This window comes from Lonchura striata, chromosome 12 (assembly GCF_046129695.1).
Source record: "Lonchura striata isolate bLonStr1 chromosome 12, bLonStr1.mat, whole genome shotgun sequence".
Classification (NCBI taxonomy): Eukaryota; Metazoa; Chordata; class Aves; order Passeriformes; family Estrildidae; genus Lonchura; species Lonchura striata.
The window spans coordinates 7,286,971-7,310,423 of record NC_134614.1 but is presented as its reverse complement, the minus strand read 5'-3'; the positions used below and the strand labels follow the sequence as shown (position 1 = coordinate 7,310,423).

The following is a 23,453-nucleotide window of genomic DNA, read 5'->3' as shown; positions in this document are numbered from 1 at the left end:
AGGGCTAGGGATTGATTTTTGGATGAGCTTGAGTGATAGCTTGAACCAGTGGTTTTCCACTGAAGTGTTGAATCATGACAGGTGATGTGAAAGCCTTGTGCCACTGTCACAACCTCAGATTGCCGTGTGGGGACTGTGTGCTGCTGGTCCTTGCTAGGCTGGCCCTAACTGCCTCTTCCCTCTTGCCCCCAAATGGATTCTTCCAGGTCTTTTGGGAAGCACATATCTTTCCAGAGCTTCCTGGACTTCCTTGTGTGCATGGCTTTTTTGGGACTTTTCAATTTCAGTGGAGAGCGACCAAGATCCCTGTCTGTAGTGCTCGGTTACCCAGCAGTCCAGGATACTGTACAGATTCCACTTTCATCAGGGTGGAAATAGTTGTGAACTTTTTCCAGTGTGAACTTTTTTCTAAAGCAGCTCTTCAGTGTTGGTATGTAGCTGGGAGTTCCCTCTACAGCAAGAAGTTTCATCAGGTCTTCTCTGAGTATTGCTGAAATGTAAGGTGTGACCTTCGTGTTGTGGCACTTGGGATTCCTGCAGGAAGGCTTTACACAGTTGTGGGCTTCTAGGTGGGGAATGAGAAGCATATTTGAGGCTGCAGTGATTCTCTGTTCGTGTCCCCGTGGCTTTCTGCTTAGGTCTTGACCTCTGTGGAGTGTGAGCTCTCTGTGCTGCAAGAGCCAATTCCTGCATGACAGACCATGCATGGTGTTTCCCCACCCCAAAGGAAATATTTCTAGTGGAATTTTTATGATAGTGCCTGGGGGCCTACATTACGGGGATAAAAGGTGGTTATTCTAAAACCGTCTCTGAATTCAACTTCATAGGATCCTACCAGGAAGCTACACAGAATCAGTGTAGCTGTGTGTCTTTTTCTCTAAAAATCAGACTTGTGCCTCTTCAGATGCAGGTAAAGGCTGGCTGGATACAAGGGTGGGACTATGCCAATTCCAATGGAGAATCATCTTCTAGTATTTTTCCTAAAATTCAAAACTTCCTTTGCCTATCTTCTGAAATTGCTTGGCATCTTTCCTTTCTCCTACCATAGCAAAAGCTTTAAGACATGTGGGAAAGTATAATTGCAGAGGTACTGGCATCAGCTGAACTTAATGGGCACAAACAACTCATATAATTGATTTGTTTCATTAATTCTCAGTTTCAGTACATTGAAAGCTTCTGCAGTGTGGTGTTTGTATACAGAATAGCTGTTTGGGATGTGTAAGAGGTCCTGCGAGTTCTGCAGCACGGTCACAATGCAGATGTGCCCATCCTTAATGGGATAGAGCACCAGGAGTAGGGCAGTCAGCCTTATTTTAATGAGTGTCCAGGTCAGATCAGGGTTTTTTTAGGCTGGGCATTAACGTTTGTGTTGATGGCAGTAATACTGAGTGATTTGACTGAGACTGTCATGTAATCTAGTGTAAAGGTCTGTTCCATGGTGCTGCTGTATGTGTTTCCATGGTATCAGTTCACTGCTCCAGGGTGAGCTGTGTGGCCAAAATGTGAAACTTTGTGTCCTCTATCTGAGGAATTTTGTGCTTCCACAGGTGTTTATGAAACCAGTGCTTTGTGTTTGTCTATGTGCCTTGCGCTGGTTGCTCTTTCAAGAAAGAGTTACCACATCTTAGAGTAAGATTTTGTTTGAATAGCAGGGGTCAGCCTCTAGGGAAGTAAGAAATTTGATCTGAGAATGACAATTGTTGAGATAAATACATATCTTCAGAAATGTCCAGAGAAAACTAAAGTAATATGTAACAGTACTGCATGCAAAGCCTATGAACCCTTGGCACTAAACTGTAAGAAAAGTGTAGGAATAGCCTCATGAAAACTTTGTAGTCAAAAGCTAACATGAAAAAGGGCTTCACTTGCTACTGGCAATGATGTAAAATTGTATATTGAGGAATTAAAGCTTTGAGAAGGCACTGGTGCTCCCCTGTGCAGTAATGGTGATAAGCCAGGATAAAAGTTGTGTGCGATTCTGTGTGCTGAACGTGGCAGAGGGAAGTACTCCATGATTACCATGGCTAATTTGGGCGTGAGAAGTTTTGCTTATTAAAGCCTCAGTCAGAGGTGGATGAGCTCCTGCACTGTGGAAGCAGTATTCCAGCCTGTGATGTGGTTCAGTCACCACCCTCCCCTCAAACCAGCGTCCCAGCACCGGTACCATTGCACTGCACACCTATTATTCCTGAAAACTGGAATGCTGACCCTCCTCTTTGTTCTGTGCTGCTCCACCAAAGCTCCTCCAATCTTTTAGTCATCGGGTCAGGTGGGAGTGGTCCAAGTGCTGCTGGCCTCCTCCTCCTCCTGCTTTCCCTGCTGGAGCCGTGTCCTGCCGGGACAGGTGGAGCCGTGCATCTCTGGGGCACCTCGGTGCCTGCCCGTGGCTGTGTGGGCTCAGCCTGGTCTGGCAGTCGGCTGTGCCTGGGCTGTGGGATCCCAGGGGAGAGGGGTGGTGGTGCTGTCCTGCTGTCACAGGAAGAAGCTGTTTCCTGCAGACCTCTGTGCTGCATCCCAGTGCTGTGTGCTCTGCTCCAGCGTGACCCAACTCAGCAGCCTCCAGCCTTTTTCTCTCCTCTGAATGGCAGGCTCCTAAAGCCTCCCCTGAAGGTGCATAACTTTGTATGGAAAACTTAATCCTGCTGACTCCAGGTAAGCCTCTCTGCACTTTCTATGGATTTCTTACAGTCTGTTCACATGCTGGTTCAAAACCTTTGCCTTGATATGATGCTCAGGAAGTCCATTGAGGCAGTTGCTGCCCTGTGCCACAGAAAAAGGCAGAGAACAGAGGAGGCAGTGAGATTTAGGGTTTGATTTTTTTCTGAAGTTAAGATGAAGTCGAGATACAGCATATAGTGGCAGTTCTGAAGGCACTCCTTGGCCACACATACCTGTGTTTTGTGATGAGTTGGTCAGTTCACATCCTCCTGGAAAAGCAGTCTGCCACCAGCATGAGGGAGATCATGGAGAGCAAGGCTGAGTGCAGAACTCTGCCCTGGGAGTGTCTTCTGGACTGTGTAGTGTTGGGCTTGGTCACTCCAGCTGGGAGCCCAGGAAAGATTGCTCCACATACTGAAGTCCTCGTTTCTGGTCATATATGGGAATTAAGGCTGGCTGAGCTGACTCCCTAGGCAAGTGTTTAGGGGTGAGATTCTTCTTTAAGCAGTGACTAAGATGATGATTATTAGTGAATTCTGCACAGCTGACTCTGAGCCCTGTTTGGGACCAGCAGTCATAGTCTGTGCCAACTGGAAAGGTCAGCTAAAGCTTGGAGCTGCCTGGGCACACAGTGAGGTGTCTGATTTGGAGCAAGGAAGAGCCACCCTCAGTAGCAGCAGATAGCTCAGCTCTGCAGCCTGAGCCCATCCAGGAGCAGACACCTTTCACTTCCCGCTGTCATTGTCTATTCTGGTTCAAGGCAGGCATGGGCATGTACAGAAGCTTGTAAGCACATGGGTCTGCATCTCTAAAGAGGTTTTCTGCTCCCATCTGGGAGTGGAGGAAAAGTGGGAAACTTGGTCTTGTAAATCTACTCTTAAAGAGCTTGAAGATCAGCTGGAGTGGCCAGTGTCCTCCTGCTTGGCCTTTGTGGCTGCAGCCATCTGAGCAGATTTGCAAAGCACTTTTCAAAGGCAAACAGTTGTCCTATTTACTTCCTCTCCTCAGTGGAGAGGAATTACCTGTGTCAGCAGAGCTGAGAAGTTATTTTTCATTTCAGGCTTGGTGCGGAGTATAAATCTGGACTCTTCTGGGTGTAGCTAAAGATCGTTCTGGAGCAGAAACACAGCAAAACATTGCAGCTCCCCATCTGTATGGTGATCCTGTACAGAAGCACAGCAGCCCTTTGGGGGAATGATGCTACATCAGGAGCTGATGCTGCCAAGCATAATGCTCCAGGTTTTTATCTTCAGCTGGTCTCTTGGACTCAACAGCTTGCCAGTGTAGAGGCTGTTGGTCCAGGAAAAGAGGTTTTGCAGCAGTGTCTTGTTCCATTTGTGGCTGCAGGCTTTAGAGCATTCCCTTGCTTAGCAAAGTCACATGAGAAAAGCATTTCATGTATTTTTAGATGCCTTTTAAAGTGTCTTAGTGGCTGAAAAGAAACCTGCGCCAGGTCACTCGCCTGCTTGCTGCAGTTTGCCCAGGAGTGCTCAAGTGGACTGTTAATGTGGAATAGATCCAGCCAGAGCCTTCTGCTCTAAGGGAATTGCTGTGCCTGCTACCAGGATGCAGCTGGCTGTGGGAGGTGACCGTAGCTCTCAGTGTCTGCTGCTTAGATGCTGCTTAGGACAATAGTGGGAAATGAATGGGAGATGTCCAGCTGAACCCAGTTTAATTTCTCTTTATCTTTGGAATTGTCTGGGTTTTCCTTGGTGTCTTTATGCAGTGCTCTTTCCTGGCACAGTTTGTTGCAGGGTGCAGACTTGGTGTGCTCAGCTTCTCAGTTGGTTTGAGCAGGTGCTGCTGGCAGAAGTAGTCCTGCCTTTCCCTTGTGAAAAGGAAAAGAGAAGTGGTCCTGCAGACCCCAACATCTAGGCTGGAAATCAAGCCAGATGGAAACTGGCCTGTCATTTGTCTCCTGTTCCATTCCTTAAATGTGTGTCATTTCCCACATCCACTACTCTGTGCACTACAACTCCTGTAGTGCACAAAGGGAAGAGAGGGCTGGGATGGGAGAGGTGGAAATGCTTCCTTGGGCAGTTATAGTGATTGAAATGATGATGTGGCTGCCTGTGATGCTGCTGTTGGTCTTCAAGCAGGCTGGACCGCATCTGCCCCGTGAGGAAGAGGCAAGAAGAAAACTCAGCCATTCCTCTGTCTGCAGATTTTCCAAGTCTTTGCCAACACAGGAGGATGCATTATCGCTTGCAGGCCCCATGTTGCATGATCCCTTGAGATCTTTGTGGGCCACTGAATAGGAGGAAAAGTTCACTGGTGTAGGAAGGAAGCATGATGCAGTGCATTGGAGGGTGGAAGTATGAGCTGACATCCTGGGGTGCACATGTGGGTGAGGTTGTTGGTGCTTCAGATGTTTGGTGGCTGGGCTGTCATACCACTGCCGACCAGATATGAAGAACATTTTCTCCAGGAGTCCTGCCCTTTCAGAATAAGCTGAAAGAATGGGAAGCAAATACAAGTGAAGAGAGCAAGGGACTTGAGAGAAGCCTCCTCTAAAAGCAGCAGTGTTCATGTAACAGCTAGCACCAAATATTCATGTAAGATAAGCTGTGATTTTTACCTTGAAGCATCTGGTGAGGTGACCATTTGCTGACAGTGTGTAGGCAGGTGGTACAAGAGGGCTGGAAAGCTGCAGGTTGCTCTCCTTGTTCTCTGAAACAATTTTGACCATAAATGATGAAAGTCTGTGTCTAACAAGAGGATGAAGCAGCCAGACAATGTAAAGCCTGGGAAAGGTGTGTGGTTTTCCTTGTTTACTTGGTAGACTGCTTAATAATTGAAATATGTAAATGAGGGGAGACTATGTCTTTTCCATCTCTTGAAGCCTTTGACTCAAGACAAGGTGCAAAAGTGGCTTTCATCAAGAGATGGAAACTTCAGGGATCTGTGATCAGGTCTCACTAGATGCTAGCCTTCAATATGATATGGGCATGGTTAAGAACATAATCTAAAGTACAAATGTTGAGCTTTTCAATGTGATCTACTAAACTAAATGGATATTTAGCAAGAAAATTTATTTTTCTTGTCCCTCTCACTTAAAATGAGCAGGGCTGTGGTAAGAGCTGTGGAGATGCCCCTGCATCTCACCTGAAGCCCTAGATTGCTGCTTAATATATGCCTCCTTAATTTGAGCCCAGGTTTCTGGAGATGAATTTTAACAGTGCCCCTGGAGCAATAGCAGGGCAGTGGGTGTGGCTGATGAAGGTGTTCCCTGGAGGTCCCCCAGAACCAGTGTGTTGACTTGTGCTGTCTGGGCTGGGTTGAAGGCTGGTGTGTGCTACTGGGCTGAGGCAGATGGACAGCTGCATGTGCCACTGCCAGGACTGCCTTGTAGGGAGATGTGCCGGCTGCTTCTCAGAAAGCTCCTGGAGCTGGTGGCTCCTGCAAGCCTGGCCCTCAGGGCTGGGGACATGCACGCCTGGCCTTTTCCCTGGGTGCCTTTTAGTGCCTGTATAAATACCAGCAAGCTTCAGATGCATTGCAAAGTCTGGCCCTTTTTTTAAGCAAGTCATAAATAGGTTGGTGCTCACTTGTGGGTCCGGCAGAGCTGTCACTAGAAATGATGTAATGATTAAACTCGGCATTGTGACGGCTTTCCTGCCGAGCTTCCCTCCCAGGTCTGTTTTTCTGTTCTCTTCAGGAGCTTCCCAGGTGCCAGGTGAGATACATTTAGACCCTGGAAAAAAAGTTAATTTAGCAGAACTCGCTATGAAGTGGTGTTTCTTAGGATGAGACAGACCAGCCACAGTCTGTCTTCTCCTTTTGATGCAGACACTGATTGTGCTCGCTCTGCTTCCCAGGGAGCCTGTCCCGGCTGCAGCGCAGCTCCTGCACTAGATTTTATAGTTAGTGCTCTTTGGAATAAGTGTCATTTAAAAAGTATCCAGCCAAGAAAGAGCACAAGATGTAATTCCAGTGACGTTTGTGGATTTTTTTGTTTGGATTTTTTTTCCTCCAGAAGGACAGTGGTTTCTATTAAAGGGAATTGGCAGCGCCTGGCCTTTAGCCCTGGGCAGGAGATGAGCTTTGAGGGTTCGTCCCTTTGCTGTGGGGCCAGGGTGGTTTTCTGAACTCCTCAAACAGTGCAAAGCTCAAATCAAGCAATTCCTAGCACATCTGATATTTTTGTAGTTAACCTGTGAAGCTTTTGTGTACGAAGCAGAGGTCCTGGGAAGGTATGAGAAACAAGCTATTTTTACTCTATCACAAATAGGGCTTGGCATGTTTATTTTAGACTCCGGAGCTGCTCAGGCCACCGTGGGGTTTTTTATAGTCTTCTACTGTTACTGTCAGATTAAAAAAATCAACTTGAACTCTGGAAATCACAGGAAAATAGGGTGCCCCGGTGTACTTGGCTCCAGTGAGGCTCTGAGGAAGCTGCAGGGAGGAGTTGCCTGTGTTGTGCAGTGTGGCAGTCTCGGGGTCTCCTGCATACCAGAAAAGTCTTTTCTGAGCCACCAGCTGTTCATGGACTACGTGCCCTTCTATTGCATCAATTGCCCTGCAGAGGAACAGTTCCCTTGCTGGGTGTCCTAACTGCATCTGTAAAAAGTCCACAGCTGAATAACTTGAGGAGTTCTGGAGGCCAGAGCAGAGCGTGGCCATGAGGTGAACAGTGCTGCAGCAGGTCATTTGTGCCTCCTGCTCCACAGAAGGTTTGAGTTGCCAGGTCACCAGCATAGCTTTGAATATTTTTTTTTTTTTTTTTTTTTTTGCTGCAGACAAGTTCACCAGGCAGCAGGAGGTGAAATTAATGAGACCAGCTCGTTTTCCTTCTGCCACTGGAGTCTGAAAAGGGAAAGATTTAGGTCAGTCCTGCTCAAAGAGTGGGAGGATGCATGGAGGGCCCTATCCCTGTCCCTGCATGGCCAGCTCACTGTTCCTGCTGATGTGGTGTGGTTGAGGAGTACCCCTTTAATTGCAGGTGTGCATTGCACAGGCACTTCCAACTTCTAAGCTCTTTATCCTAGTTTATTATTAGAAGTAATTAAAAGTGTGGCCAGTGGTGTGTTCACTCCATGGTGGTGGTGTGCACGGTGTTCAGTGATGGGTCAGTGTTGTGCATATGTGTAACACAAGCAGCCCAGATTCTCTGCCCACGCAGGCTTAACCTCACCCCTGAGGTGCCTGGTCAGCAGCCAGCCCCACCTCTGGGCTGGGGGATCCTGCTGAGCCCTGGGCTGATCCAGCCCCTTTGGGTGCAGGTAGCTGACCCAAGAGGCTGCAGGGCTGCAGGGTTTATTATGAGATTCAGTAATAAACAGCACTGGTACGAATTTCCAGTTAGAGCATTTTACACACTTAGTATTCTAAAGCTCATAATTGTTACTGCTAAATCTGACAAATGGCACTGCTTCTGAATGGCAGATCTGTCATGGCACTCTGTGTTAGTGTGCAAGTCCACCCCACTTTGCCCTCCTACAACAAGTCTTTTGGCCACACACCAGATGGGGACTCCAGCAGGTTGTTTGGGGCATTCTCTGGCATTCTGGGGGGTTCAGTCTGTTCTCTGGGGTCATGGCTGTCTGCAGGTGCCCCTGCTCCTACAACAGGAAGGTTGATCTTTTGTTCTCTATCTTACACCTTGTTGTCTCTATTTTTCTATTTCAGAACCCATCTCTTCCTTGACCATGTCCCTCCCTTTCTCTGCCCAGATTCCCAAGTAACAGACCTTTGTTACTTTCTGCTCATCACTTTAAACTCTGCTTCATCCATAACCAGACCTGGTGTTTGTGCTACGTAGGAAGTTTCATGTCTCAGCTTTATCTGACTTGATGTCACCTTGGTGGCCTCACAAGTCTCCACACCCCAAAGCTCCCCTACAATTACGTGGTGTGTGTTGGCTACCCTTCACCAAAGACAAAAATCCCTTATGCAAATCACTGTACTTCAGCCTTGATTCCTATCCTCGTGTCCAATTAAGCAGTTTCTTAGGTGCAGTCTGCATACCAGTGCAGGAAATTAACATTTTTCACAGTTTTTAGGCTTACCGTGCATCCTTATGCAGAGGCTGTTGGAACTGCTGCCGTAGCTCCCTGCAGAGGTCCCAGCTAGCCATGGCCAGCAGTGCTCTATCAGGACCTCCTGCTTACAGCTGTCCCTGAAGAATTTACAGCCTAAGCTGTAAGGATGGAAAAGGAGATAGAGGGGTCATGTAGCCCTGTTCTGCTGAGCAGTCACGGAGCTCCTCTAAGCTGATTTGGCTGATAGTGGTGAGGAGCACTGGCAGGCACTTACCTGCCCCAGCTACCTGGCCTGGCAGGCATGTGTGCTCCCTTACAGCACTGATGGAGATAACTGCAGTACCCTGCGGGTGTTTTCCCCCTCTCAGTTTCAAGAGCTTGATGAGCAGGAAGGGGTTGTGGTGAGGATTGGGCTTTCAGCTTGGTTGTTATCTGTTCGGTTGACTTAAGTCTGGCTTTCAAAAATAGGTAAGGCAGCCAGGCTCGGAGTGTCTGGTCTGTTCTCCAAACAAAACACAAGCTTGGCGACAGCACTGTGTGTTTTGGATTAAGCAGGCCTGAATTTATTTGTCAATATTAATATGTGTACTGTACAACGCCAGTGGAAGTCTGTGCTCTGAAGGTTAAGCTGTGTGTTGTTGGTATCTGGTGCTCAAGGACCTTATCCATAATGGGATGGGTCCTGGGGAGCAGGATCTGCCCTTAGCCATATTCTGCTCTGTGTTTGGGACCTTCCAAAAGCACAACTGCTGTGTCCGGGTTCTCCCTTCTGCAGAGGGTTCAATGTCCCTGTGGATGCAGTGTGTTTGGGTGGAAGGGCATGGATTGAGGTCTGTGTGCAGGCAGGATACCCAGCTTAGGACACAGGGTGGTCCATTTTCCCTGTTCACGCTGCTTTGCTGCATCTGTGGAGGAGCAGGGCCCTGGGGGAGCTTTGGCATGTCTGCAGTGTAGTTGGCTTGTTACGTGCAGTACTCGTGTTCTGGCAGCCCTGCTCACTGCTCAAATGGAGCTCCCAGAAATTGCTGCCAGTGGAACGTACTGTGGCTTTGTCAATGACAAAATTACCTAGTTCTTGGGAGAGTTACTTTGCATACAGAGCTACTGGTGTATTTTCTTTTGCTTACTGTACTGTAAAATGGGGGGGGGTGGGCGGAGATAGATTTGAAAATAAACCTGTTGTTGGTTTGTGAATAAAGATGTTTTAATCCATGATTAAACCAGGATTTGGTGTATTGGTAGAGACCTGATGTTATAATTCAGAATAAATGTGTTTGTAGAAAAGTACCTGCAAAAAACCTAAAAGTGATAACCTAGGCAGTGCAGCAGAGTTTTAAAAATCAGCAGCAATTTTGCCTGGCAGCCTGTGGATCTAGAATGTGAAGCATTGCACTGCACTTCAGTAATATAATATATTTTGAAACAAAGTGGTTTAAAATATGTATTTATAGAAAATATACTCGGGGACTGGAATGCAACTACACTAACACTTAATATATTCCTGGAAGAGTTGTGTGGCTGGTCAGCGTTTGTTTTCCAAACTCTATTTTCAGCTCTTCCAAATGTTTCCATAGGTGTTTTGGACAGCTTTTCCCTGGCGTGCTGCAGCCCATGGCTGCTGCCAGCAGATTGGGAGAGCCAGTGTGACAGAAGGGCTCTGTGCTGAGCCCCCCACCATGGGAAACTTGCTGCTCTTTTCCAACAGTCCCAGAGCAGGATGCTGGGGGGGCTGTGATCTCCTTCCCCACCTGGCATGGGTCCCTTTCCCCAGGACAGGTGCAGCTGTGCGCTTAACCTTTGTTGCCAGAGGAATTCAGCCCTTCTGCCAAATGCCTCATTCTTCCTTTCCTGGGATGATCCAGCCTGTCTCCTGCTGAAACAGCCCTTCCCAGGATCCTCAGTGACACGGCCTTTCCTCCCGTGGCTCAGGGTGACCACACACACTTGTACTCCTCATGCACCCCTGAGCAAATTGCTTTATTTATTTTATTTCCCATGTTTGCTGCACTGGCTTCACCCTGGCTTTTCCCATCCTCCTGATTTCCTCAAAACTGGGAACATGTCAGGTGCATGTTCTCAACAGAATATCCCTAAGGGCAACTCTTGAATAATCCTCTGGATGAGGAGGAAACCAGAAGGGTTGGGATAGAGCGTATATAACCACCTTATTGAGACCTGGCAGGAATTGAAATCGATGTGTGTGTTGCTCCTGCAGAACAAACAGCCTTGTGAGGACTTTGGTGAGCGGAGCCGTCTCTCCGAGGCTGCGGTATACTTTGTTTTTTGGGACAAAGACTACTTAGACATCTGGATTGCATTGGGGATTTTAGGGGAAAGATAAATTATTAGTTTGCTGTGAATGGAGAATGACTCTGATTGCTCCGCGAGCGTGCTTCTGCCAGCTCACTGCTGCACGGGCGGATTCACGTTTTCCTGCTTCAGAAGGAGAAACAGCAACTGTGGAGGCTGTTGGCCATGTCCTGGGAACGGGGGGCTGAGCAGACCTTTCCCGACCTTCTGGTGCACTGAGAAAACATGCTCATTTTATGGGCAGTTAATTTATAGAAAGTTCCTGTTTAAATTTCCTCCAAGGGCCATAAAACCGGAGGACAGCTGCACGCATTAGCTGGCTAATCAAACACTGCTCACCCCTGGCTTGCCCTCCCTTTCTCCTCACCACCACTAACTTCGGGCTCCTTCATGTGAATGAGTGTGTCAGCTTTGGGAAATACACTCAAAAAAGTCTGCAGAGGAGTGCCTGGTGCTTCCAGGGTTTGGGGTGTCCTTTCCAAGCCACAGCTCTCAGGACTGGGCTGTTCCCCAGGAGCATCCACGGTCAGTCAGATTTTGTATCGCACTCTCCCTGATTTATAAAGACTTTGCTGTGATCTCTGCCCTAAGGAGTGGTGCTGCCTGCCATGGAAATATCCACCCTGGGCTCAAATAAAAACTTTGTTCACATTTTGCTCCTCTTCCAGGCATGGGGAAAGCTGTGATTGTTTCCTGCTGCCTCCTCTCTCCTTCCCCAAAGATTGCAAATAAGTAAAACCTCATAGATTTGTTTGCAGTTATGTGGAGTTCATCTTTCAGTGAAAGGAAATCACTTTAGATGGGTGCTAGGGCACCCGAGCTCCACAAATGCAACTTTGCCTTGGCTCCCTGCAGCAGCCAGCCTGATAGAATTTCAGTATGGGTATGTGTGCTAATAAACTTGATCCTAATAGCTAATTTTGATCTAGTTTGACAGAGGTTGGGAACTTAGACACTGAATCTCTTAAGAGCTCCTCAGAGCTGCTTTTTCCTATTCTGACAACAAGCAGGCTCATGTTCCACCCTCTGCTATAACTGTACTGGTTTATTTTCCATCACCTTCTCACCGTGTTAAAACCAGTGATGAAAAGGAGAAACTCCTAGCCCATGTGCAGGACTGAAAGCCAGAACTAAAACTCCTGCTCCGGTCCTCCCAGCAGTATCTGCTGCTGCTCTGAACAGCTGTCCTGCCTGCTCTCCTTGCTGCCTGTGCTCATCAGCTGCAGGGAAGGCAGCAGAGCCCTCTCTGTTTTGGACAAGTTGGTGTGTTTTCACCCTTATCTCCCTTGTGTTCTAGGGAGTGTTTGACCAGTGCAGAAAATTGCTTTGACTGTGTGGTTGGAGGCTGCAGAGACCTTTTGGAGACCCCTGCTTTATCTGCCAGGAATTTAATAGAGGTATGATGGCAGGAAAGAGCAAAGGTGAGCACGTAACACCCATTACAAGTTTCTGAACCTGCGAGAGCTCCTGCAATAAACCTCTTCAGCAGATTGCCCAATTGATGCAAGAAAATTGGCCCAATATCTCTTCATTTTGTTTAAACTGGGGCCTGTTTCCCTTCCTTTAAATCTCTGCAGCAGTTGGAGAAAAAATGTTGCAGAAAGAAATGCCAGGAATGTGAACAGCAGGTGGGGACTGGCAGATGTACTTATCAATCACGACAGGCTGACGAGTGGTTTATTCCTCTAAAGAGCTACTGTTTGCCTCCAGCTTGGTTTACTCTTGTCCTTTCCAACTCCCTTCAGCCTCTACCAAGGTTCAAGTTAAGAGCATGGTAGATTTCTCAGTTCTCTGGAGCATGCTTGGTGCAGGACTCCCTGTTCCAGGAGGCCAGAAGAAGGGGAAGCTGGGGGAGACCCCGTAAATCACACTGGAAGGGTTGCAGCAGCCCACCTCATCAATAACATGCCACATCTCAGGGATGGGACTTGGGAAGTTGTGCTTCCGTGGTGCCCAAGCAGAAGACAGACTCGATTAGTTAATTGAATTTTCTGCACTGTTGCTTTTCAAAACATGACTTCATATCTCAGAGGAGTCTGGAGTTATTTCAGTGGGCAAAACCCTATATTAAGGAGGTGGTGCTTTGAAATCACTTGCATTTTTGAGTGAGAAGAGTGACACTCTGGATTGCAGATCTGGACCTGTGAAAAGGGCAGCGGGATACTATGGTCCTCTGAGGTTCATAGGGGTTGAGCCATGGTTTGGTGTGGCTGCTCCTGATTCTCTGAGCACTTTTCACTTCATATGGAAATGCCTCTTTGGTATTTGGTAGCAGGGCAACCCAATTTACATGAAATAGGAGGCTAAATGGTGAAAAGCCTTTATCTGTTGATCTCTAAGCAGCTTTCCCGGGAGTGTTGGCAGTGTATGTTACAAGCAGAGCAAACCTGCCATCACAAACGACGTTATGGATGCTTTTCCCTCCAAGCTTTCATTCTGGCTGCTGTGCTTGTGTCAGAATTCATGTGTTGTCCCAGCACTTTGGATGCGCTCCATTTCTGTGCACCGGTCCTTGCAAAGCCCGGGATAAGCCATAGGCTTGCAGGTGATGTGATTAGATCTCTCCTTCAATGGCTTGCAGGTCTTTTCCCTGGCTACTTCAGCTGGTGTGGATCTTGCTGTTGTCTGCGGCGCTCCTGGCACCCAGCTCCAGTTCGCAGTGATTTGCCTTTGTAGGGGCGTTGCTGATGTAGATGGTTGTCTTTAAGAAAAATGAAGGCACATCTGCCCCAAGCCTTCTTATCAGTTTTTCTTCAGATTGTTGCTTGGTTTTGTGAAAGAGCAGTGGAAGAAAGAAATAGCTTTCCCAAGGAATAAGCAGAGTGAGAATAAGGGAGCAGGCAGGGCTACGACACCAAATAAAGATCTCAGAAACATCCCTTTTTCCAGCAGCAAAAAGCTCTTTTCAAATGCTACTCCCAGAGCACCACCTTGGCTAACAGGGGACTTGTGCTGGGAGGTGCTGCCTTCGGGTTTTAGAGCAGCTTAGCAGCAGCTGAAGCAGCAATTCCAGTCACAGTGGCATTCGCAGTGCTACCTGACTGCATCCTGCCCGGAGCACCGTGCCCTGGCTGGGCTCTGGCACGGCCGCTCCCGCTCCCGCTCCCGGCGGGATGTGGGTCAGCTAGAGCAGCGTTCCTTCCCGTGGAGCTGCCTCCAGGGCAGGGACCAGGGAGCAGCACCTCCAGATGCCACCAGCCCCACGGCACATTCCCGAGGGGCTGCCTCCCACTCGCAGCCGTTTGGCCAGAGCTCCCTCGAGCAGGATTTTCCCAAATCGGCTCCCGTTTGGAATGGATCCAGGCTCACGCTCTGGGTATGGGGTGGTCTGCTTTAGCTGCTGGGGCAGTTTTGCTTCCGCAGGGCAGCGTGGAGCAGCGGTGTCTGGGTGACACCGGTCACGCTGCCTGCCACAGGGACTCTTTGGAGTCGAGTTTAACTCCTGAATTTAACTGCTCCGCTGGAATTTCCCATGCCGAATTTTCATGCCGTGTCCCAGCCTCAGGGTTTGCTTTAGCTTTTCAGCAGTAGCAGATAGGCCATTTCCAAGAGTTAAAAGATTTTTTGTAAAGTTTTATTTTGTCAGTATTTAAAAACCAAACATCCCCTAACTGCTTGCATTGAGAGGTGCTTGCTGGCACAAAGGCTGCATGGGAGGGTGGCAGCCCCAGGCTCTGGTTGTAATGCATGTGCCATCTCCTCTCCCAGCAAAATGCCCTGTATCTTATGGATCTTATCGGGTTACAGGCGTCTGCAAGGCTCCCAGTTCACCAGTGCTTTGTAGACTGGTTTTCATAGATCTTGTCCATCCAGGACCTCCTCCAGCCCAGGGCCAGAGGGGCTGAATCAGGGTGGGAGGGAGGTGCTGCCTCTGCCACTATCCCAGTGCTGGGAGCAGGATCCAGTCTCTCCTGGGCTGCTTGCTGACAGTCATGGGTGGGTGATGGGCTCGCCTGTCTCAAAGGCAGAAGCTGGAGCAGAGGTGGAGAAAAGCAGTAAACTGTGGTACTTGCTGGGACCAGCTCACGGACAACCTTAATTCTCAGGTATTCTAACTCATTATTTGCAGCCTTGAGGTTTTAGATGTTGCCTTTATTACGTAGAATGGCGTCCTACTCTGTTGGGAGAGAGGGATTTAGGCTCAGTCTGCAGCAGTGAGCAAAGCACCTGGCTGACATAAGGTCTTGAGGAATAAGTGAGAGGCAGTCTGGCTGCTGCTGCTGCCTGCAGTAGGAGGCATCATCATTACCTTTGAAAGTGTTTTTTGATTGTGTGTGGAAGGTGTCTCAGATCTATAACCTGGATTTGTTTGCTCTGAAGAGTTGACTCTGGTGATGCTGCGGTGTGGACAGTGTGGTCCTGATCAAAGAGCTGTTGAGTGCTTGGTGACAGTAACTAGTAAGCCAGGTTATTTTTGGCATAGCGTCTCTGCTTTGTAAGAGCTGAACTGCTAAAACCACATTTTCCCCCTACAACCCATTATGAAGCTCAGAAGAGGCCAGTCCAGAGCTGCTCTTCAGAGGTGTGCTGTTGTAGAGATCCTGGCTGTGGTGTAATTAGGTTTTTATTTTTGAACTTTAGGGCCAGCCCGTCCAGGTGAGGGAATGGGGATTGTGGTCAGGCTTTGTAGCTGGCTCAGCTGAATTACTTGTAAGTTCCCTGCCTACTTCTGGACTATTCTGCATCCTCCAAATCCTGTACAAAGTGCAAGAAGGTCCTGCAGGACTGACTTGATCTCATCCCTGAACCAACAGTCTGTTAAAGACAGTGAGCCAAGGAAATACTGTATAACCACTGAAGTTAACATAAGCAAAGCAATGCTTTTGGTGCATGTCATTGGGTACCTAATTGCTGCGCTTGCCACCTGGGGATTGGAATTGCTCTCTGGAACCTGAATGGGATATACTGTGATAAGCAGTTTAATTGTTTCCCCACATCTGCAGCAGCTCTGTAAAGCGAAGGCAGGCTGAACACACCTTCAGAGCTCCACAGCCTCCCTGCAACTCCAGGACTGCCTTTTTTCCTGCGGTGCTTGTGCATCTCTCTCCATAGAGCCCATATGCTCTTGCTAAACTGTTTATGTTCTCCTGTGCCGTTTGATAGCAGTGAGCCCTCAGGTTTTTCTGGGAAGTGTTTCAGGCTTACTGGGATATAGGTGCAGACGTAGGAATGTGACTGTGAGAACAGCAAGGATAGTCCAGTGAGTGCTAAGTAACGGGATGCCCTCTTAAACTAATTACTGGGTTTTGGACATCGCATTAGTGATGAAGGTCAGGCGAGTGCCGAGCTGAAATCAAAGTGAGAGTGACTTGGGGGGGTGGATTCAGAAGTGATTGAGGACAAACGCATTTGTCTGCTGTTACACAGCTTCGGGAACACTTAGGACTGATGTGGGTGGCTGTTGGCTGCGAAGTGGGGCTGCTGTCATTTCTCTCCCGAGGTCATCAGCACAGACTGTGCCTGGGGCTGGGCTCTGCTCTGTTCTGGGTGCCCCAAGGCAGAAAGGTTGGTTCTGCGGGAGCAGAGCTACAAGTAGAGGAAAAAGGGGCATAGAGGCACTGCTGTTACAAAAGGATTACACAGGGTAGACCCAACTTGACTAAGAGGTGAAGGGGAGAGTGGTTTTTGGGTGTCCAAAGCACACACAGTGAGCAAGAAAAGGTGATGCTTGGCTCAGAGAAGATCTAACTATTACAAAACCCAGCTGAGTGCTGGTTTAATTTACCTTGTTGCCTCAGAATGACATCTGAACATTGGAGCTCTGATGACTTTGCCCCCATTCTTGGGATTCTTGCAGAAGGAGTCATCCCATGCTCCACAGTGTTTCTTTGCACTGGGTAAGAAGTCAGTAGAGGACCTGCCCATCTTATTCCATTTTTTATCTTTATAACTTAAATTCATATTTTGATCTGCCCACTTCAGTTGCCACAGCTGCTGTCATCTTGCATGTCAGTGTGCAGCTGTGAGTCTGTGCTGCTGTCCCCTCACAGCCATCCAGATTGTCACCTAGGAAGCCGTGGGGGACACAGTGTCAGTGGGCTGGGCAAGCAGCTTTGGTCTCCTGTGTAAAAATTGCATTGCAAGTCAAAATAGAGGGATGCAGCCTGTGCTCACACTATTTTAAATACACTGTAATTTAGGGTTTCTTTCCTCATAAACATTCAGATGTTGCTTTCAACATCTCTGACCTGTACAAGATGGAGGAGGGATAAATTACTGGATTTTTTTTTCTGCTGTGGCTAAACCTCAGGGCCGTTTTTTGAGGTCTGATTCCAGATACCATGCCAGCTAGTTAACTATTGCAAATGTGTTACACTACACAGGCTCTGTGGCTGGTTACAGAAGGAAAACAGAACTTTTCCTTGCCTTGTCCTTGCAGTCTCAATGCCTCCCCTTTTCCTGTGAATGCTCTTTACCCAGTTTGTCCTTGGCTTCTAGTTTTGAATAACTTTTCTGGTGTCTGAACAGGACAGTTTGGTCCTATTTTTAAGTCCTTTGGACTTTTTTGTCTGTGGAATTTGGGATTGTGGAATGGCAGGATGTTTATTTTGGAATTGCTGCAGGGGGATTGCTCGGAGCAGCCCTTGAAACTGCTTTCTGTGAGGGAGAAGCAGGTATTTAGTTAACCTGGCTTTGTGTGTCAGGGTTATTTCTGTGGCCCTTCTTGCCCAGATCCTGAATGCATGATCCCTGGTTTAAGGAATGAGCCTGAGCTATGGCTGAATGTGTCCTGTTATCTGTATGGATGGGGCAGAATATTAGTGTTTTTAAAAAAGCTTAAATCTCACTGATAGTGCAGTGAAAATGTCCGGTCTCGCCTTGAAATAATTGAGCTTGTCAATTCCAGAGCAGGGTGGGGAGAAAAGCTGGAGCTATCTCTGCACCAATGGACATGTGATGAGCAGCTCCAGTCTTCCCTGCTCCTGGCTGAAGCCATTGAGGCAATGGTCAAAACCAGATGAGAGTTATTTTATAATTACACAGTGCAATTAAACAACATAATTTAGTTCAAATATAATTTAATGACATTAATGCAGCAGGAATGCAATGCAGGCTCTGTTAGTTCTGGTCTTTTAGGGTGCTCATCTTTGCTTTGTAATTTAAATCAGTCTTCCTGCACCAGAGCATCTGGGAATGAGATGCAAAGCCATGCACTGTCCTTCTGCCTTGGTAAGCTTGGGCTCTTGGAGATCTTTTGCTTTTGGACTTGCCCTTTGAAGGAAAGGGTGGCCAGCTTGGGCCAGAGGTGACTGTGAGGAGCAGAGTGCCACTGAAGCAGTCCAGCCCTTCAGTCCTGGTCTCCAGGAAAAGAAGGAATCTATAAAAATGTGCACCTGCAGGAAGAGGTTATTCATTGGATGGCTTTTAGTGACTCCTGAATTTCTGCTGGTTTAAGGGAGTGTGTTTCCCAGCTGGAAGCTGCTGATCATTAGGGAGTTAATTCTTCCTCCAGAAGCTTTCTCTGCCTCTGTGACATGGGAGCAATGCTGCTGCATTTCACAGCTTTCCAATTTTATGTTTGATGGTTAAAGTTGGAACATTTCTATCTCCTTCTGCCAAGAAGTGTTTCGAACAGTTTTCATGAGAAACATTAAAAGTTGGAAGTCCACAGCTGATGCCCTAGCTGCTCTGCATTAGTCACTGGGGGGTAAATACATTTAAATGAAGAGCTGTGGCAGTCTTGCTAGCTGAGTAATAAATCAGGGCTGAGAAACTCCATGAAGCTGAATTTTAATGCCTTGGCTTGGAGTTGCAGGGTGGGGTGGTAAAGCTGATGGAATGGTGGGATGTTTCTAAACAGAATGTGCCTGCCCTTAGTTACGCTGCCACAAAGAACGTAAATACTGCTGCATACACAGCTGAAGTGCTGAAAATGGCTTTTTGTTGGTGCTGCTTTCCTTGGTTAATGTCAGCTGTCGGTGCTTTGTCTCCCCTTGGTAGCAGCAGCAGGTAGGGGAGAGATCCAAAGCTTTGCCTCCATTCCTCTGCTTAGTGCCTCAGTCCTGGCACTGTAACACCAACCTGTAGGAAATTATAGTGCTTGAACCCTTTCAAGGACCTGTGAAAAATATTTCATTATCTGAGGAATTCTGTGGAATACCCAAAAGGTGATTATAAACCCTTGGAATGTGGCCATGTCTCCACAAAGCACTCCAACCAAACAGCATTTTGAGGTGACTCTGAAACCTCCACTGACCCTTTCTTCTTTTCAGATTTGGATTTGGTGTCTGCAGCCCTCAGGCTGTGTGTTCCTGGCACTGGAGGATCCTGCCCAAGCTGCTCACGCTTGGGTGCTCCTGCTCAGTACCATTAACAAAGCCAGTGCTTGCCTGGTGGTCACAGTGCCAGCACATCCTAGGGAAGCCCAAAAGCTGCTCTAGTGATTAAAAGAATGTGCCATGAGCCTTCTAATTCAAGCGTAAGGCCAGAGGTGCAGCCTCAGAAGGGTTTCCTTCAGAACAGGATTTGAAAGTTTGATCAAGTTTCCTGAGAAGGTGATTTACAGAACTGCCCTCTCGTGTCAGTGTGTCTTTCATGTCTTTCACCCCACTGGTAGCATGTGCTTGGGGCTTTGCACCTTATTTATATAAATTAAATAAATAAAAAATAGACAACTGGTAGGTGGAAGAGTTTTGGCTAAAAAGCTCACTTCCCTCCTCTATGTGACCCGTTCAACATGTAATGTACTCCAAAACTCCAGATTTCGTGCCTTGCTTGACCTAGGAGTTCATCCCTCAGGGCTTTCTCTTTTTGTAAGTACTCTTTAGTACTTGTTAAGACAGAATGTCCAGTGCAAGCTTCCTCTCCAATAAGGATATTCGTTGTTTCTTTTCCACGTGGATTCTCTGAAGCCTCAGAAGGGGTTTTGTTCAGCCTTTAATTCAATTAAGAAATCAAGCAAGAGATGTAAATCTTTTTAGCCTCATTGGTTTCGGTGCTCATGACTACAGCTGTAAAGAACATGTCCTGCACGGTACAGCTGAGCAGCTTGAGGGAGGGAGTGTTTTTCCAGGCCGAGGTTTCAAGTGCTGCTGGAGGTTTGTGGATGATTTTGTCCCTTTGGAGCAAGAGGAAAGGCTGCAGTCACCTGTCGGTGATGGTGACTTGGTTCAAACCTGTTTCTGAAGCAGCAGAGAGCTCCTCTTTGATAGAAACCCACTTTCCAGCTCGGTGACTTCTATCAAAGGTCATTAAGGGGTGTGAATTAGACTCGGAACAGCTGGTGAATGGTGAGTGATACCAGGGGACAGGACACACAGTGGTGACTGTCACACCAGCTGCTCCTGCACATGTCCTTTGGCACTTGCTGGGGAACAACCTGCCTGCTCAGGAACACAAGGTCGGGCTCTGATGCCTCGTAGTCTTCACATTTAAGAAGTGACATCTTGTGTTTTACTTCTTGTGTCCCTGTGCTTTCTTGCCTTGTCTCCAGGAGCCCCAGCTGCCAGCCTGGTGTCCTCTGTCCCAGCTCTCCTGCAGGATGGGATGGCTTCTGCTAAAATGCTTTTCTGTGTTGCCAAGTTCTTCATTGCAGAATGAGTGACAAATTCGGCATGATACAAAACTTTCTGTATTAAAGAGAAAGTTGGAGTCAAAACTCCCTGTTTTATCTTGGTGCCTTGAGTTCTGGTTTTTATTAAACCTTGGGAACTTATAAAACATTTGTGCGTGTGTGTGTGCGTGTATGTATATATTTACATATACGCACATCTGTTGTGTTTATCTTCAAAATATGCATTTTTATAGCATTTGTATGGAAGGAGATCTTAGTCCCATCTTTTTTTTTCCATAAACTTTTCTGTTTTAATTTCCTGTGGATTTTACTACTACCTTTAGCTTACATTCCCTTAAACACAGAATTAAATATTAGGATTTTTGCATACTGTCACTTTATTTTCAGACAAAACCAGGAGTTATAAGCAGAGTTTTTAGGCACTTGCTCTGGCTGGCTGTGCACTGGAAACACAAGTGAAGCCAAAGCCACATTACAGTGTATGCCCTGAGGCAAACAGACCCTTGCTCTGCCCTGCTGCAGCTGTATATTTAGCCTATATGCCCTTTCCAATAACAGCCAGGAGAAGATGCCTGGAGAGGAATGCGAGTCATCATTTCCATGAATGCCATCCCAGGATCAAGTGATGCTTGAGCCAGAAGCACTGCCTTGGTAACTCTGCCTTCTATAAAATTGTCTGCCCCACCCTTTATTTTTTTTTTTTTAGCCCACGTGAAGTTTAAGCATTTCTGTTCATGACCCTATGGGATCCTTAAGAAAACCCATTTTGTTTGAGTTAGTTTGGCTTCTTGTCCTTTCATTAGAGGAGAGCGTGGGCTCTTGTTTCCCATCTCCCTAGTGCCCCTATGCATCCCACTTTGTTCTCTTCAAGCTTCCTTCAGGAAGGATCCATTTTATACCTTTGATTCCCATCACTTTTCTCTGCCAGCTTTCTCTTGAGATGGGCCTGGGTCACAGGGTGCAAGAGGTGTGAGGTGGCATTGTTGAAGCTGTCCCTCTGCTTTGGCTTGTTGGTGGATGTTTATATCCTAATTTTTCCTGGCTGCTGGCAGCAAGGAAATGCCAGTTCTACCTGGCTGCAATGTTTGTAATTACAGGGGAAAAAAGATCTCTGAGGCCTTCTAAATACTTGGGAAGATAATATCTGAGTTTCCTTTCAACTGAATGCACTTGAAGATACGATCTGAGTTGGCTGTCTGGGAATAACAAAGTGGAGGAAGGGATTGATTGTGGTTGCTGAAACTTTCATCAAAGAGTCAGGAGTGTTGCCTAGCCAAAATCTGCAGCTGCAGGTCACTGCCACAGGTCAGGCACAGTGGACACTGGAGACATGGCTTGAGCACAGGGCAGGTAGCACACAGAGCCTGCAAGGGGCCAGTCCAGCAGGGTGGATGAGTAGGGGGACATCCAGATGGTTTTCCAGCAAGTCTGTCAGGTCAGTGTGGAAGTGTGTAGTCGAGAGGCACCTGTGGGTACCATACTCATCCCTCCTGCTGGAGGCTGGGGAAGGTGCTGCCTCCAGAACAAGTCTTGCCACAGCATCTTGCAGAGGAAATGTGCTCTGCAGGGAAGAAAAAACATGCCTCAGCTGCCAAAAGTTATCTGGTGTACTTTGCGCTTCTGCTGCTGCTACTCTGCACTGCCCCTTGCACATACTTCAGCAGGAGTGCCCTGGCTGGGGGTTTTTGGGACTGCCAGGCTGCTTCCTCCCCTGCACAGCACTTGTTGAAGTACTTACTGGAGCATATCCTCAGTGCTTACCTCTTCAGGAAAATAAGTTTTTCTGGGAATAGAGTCCCCAACTGGGGAGAGCAGTGTAGTATCTCAGCTTCTGGACAAACAGGTGGGGCAAAGAGGAAAATTAGACTCTTTTCATCTTTTCTCACTCTCACGGAGTGGTAATGAAGGTAGCAGAAAGCTTCCTCTCAGTGACAGGAAAGTTAAATATCTCAGTACTTGCTCTAGCAGAATAAAAACTGCTGCAAGGTGTTGATGGCGGTGACCACTTCCCGCACAAGTGTCACGAAACTGCCTGTGGCCTCTGGAACTTGAAAGCAACAAGTTAGTGACTGCTTGCAGGCAAGTCCCCCCTCAACAGGAAGGTGCTGCTTATTTCCCTGCTCAGCACACATTTCTAGCACTGCTGTTTTGGGTTTGAGTTTGGTTTTTTTTTTTTCCCTAGATTGTTTTTCAGCATCAGGGTTTCCTGTTACTGACACCAGATGTGCTGGAGATGAGCAGTGCAGAAATACAAGAAGGAGGAGGATGAAAAAAGGCAGCACTTTTTGTGCCTATGTCATTTGGGCTGGGTGCCACTTCTGAGCACCTTCACATTTAATGTGGTGACAATACACAGTGGGTACACCATGTTGAAGTGAAGTTTTAGGGTGAAGAATTGAGTACAGCTTTGTTGGTACCTCCTGAGTTGATGGTGTCTGGGGTGACCAGGTATTGATGTCTGTGGGGGGAGATGGTGGAAGGGGCTCCAGGGGCCTCAGGAGCATTGATCTGAGTCTTCCCACTTGGACAGGTCTTTCAGGGTCCTATCTCTGATCATGAGCTGCTGCTGCTTTGGTTTTGGTGCACACGTGGCTTTGAGCAGGCAGCTATGAGTGCAGCATTAAGCCAGAAACTGCATGAGCTTGTCTTCCAGTCTCTGTGTAAGGTCACCATCCCTAGAAATGCCTGGTTAGTGTTGTGCAGGACAGGATGCTGTCACTGAGCAATGTGGAATGGGGAGCTTTGTCTAGTGGTGAATCTTCTTGTCCTCTTCCTGGCCTGTTCCCTCATGGCAGATGCCTGCCCTGAGTCTGTGTGTGACCAGCATGTCTGTGGTTGTCCTGCTGTATATCCCTGTCTGTAACTCATCCTGTGTACAGCAGCATCTGGAGCTTGGGTCATCTGTGAATGTACATGGCAGAAGCCATTGAGGTTGGAAATAACCCCCAGAGGCGTTTGCTGCACTTCCCATAGCCTTTAACAGAGTCTGC

At 47.6% G+C, this 23,453-nt stretch overlaps 1 protein-coding gene across 3 annotated transcripts in view; it reads left to right on the top strand.

The window, feature by feature from the left end:
• Positions 1-23,453, top strand: part of DAG1 (dystroglycan 1) — a 49,492-nt gene that overhangs the window by 5,251 nt on the left and 20,788 nt on the right. Inside the window, exon 1 of one of the 3 annotated variants that reach the window (XM_021529174.3) lies at positions 2,497-2,652. The exons of the other annotated variants lie outside the window; for them this stretch is intronic. The gene's annotated coding sequence lies outside the window, so the exon portion shown is untranslated. Of the gene's footprint in view, positions 1-2,496; positions 2,653-23,453 lie in introns of those variants that run through there. 3 annotated transcript variants of the gene reach the window in all.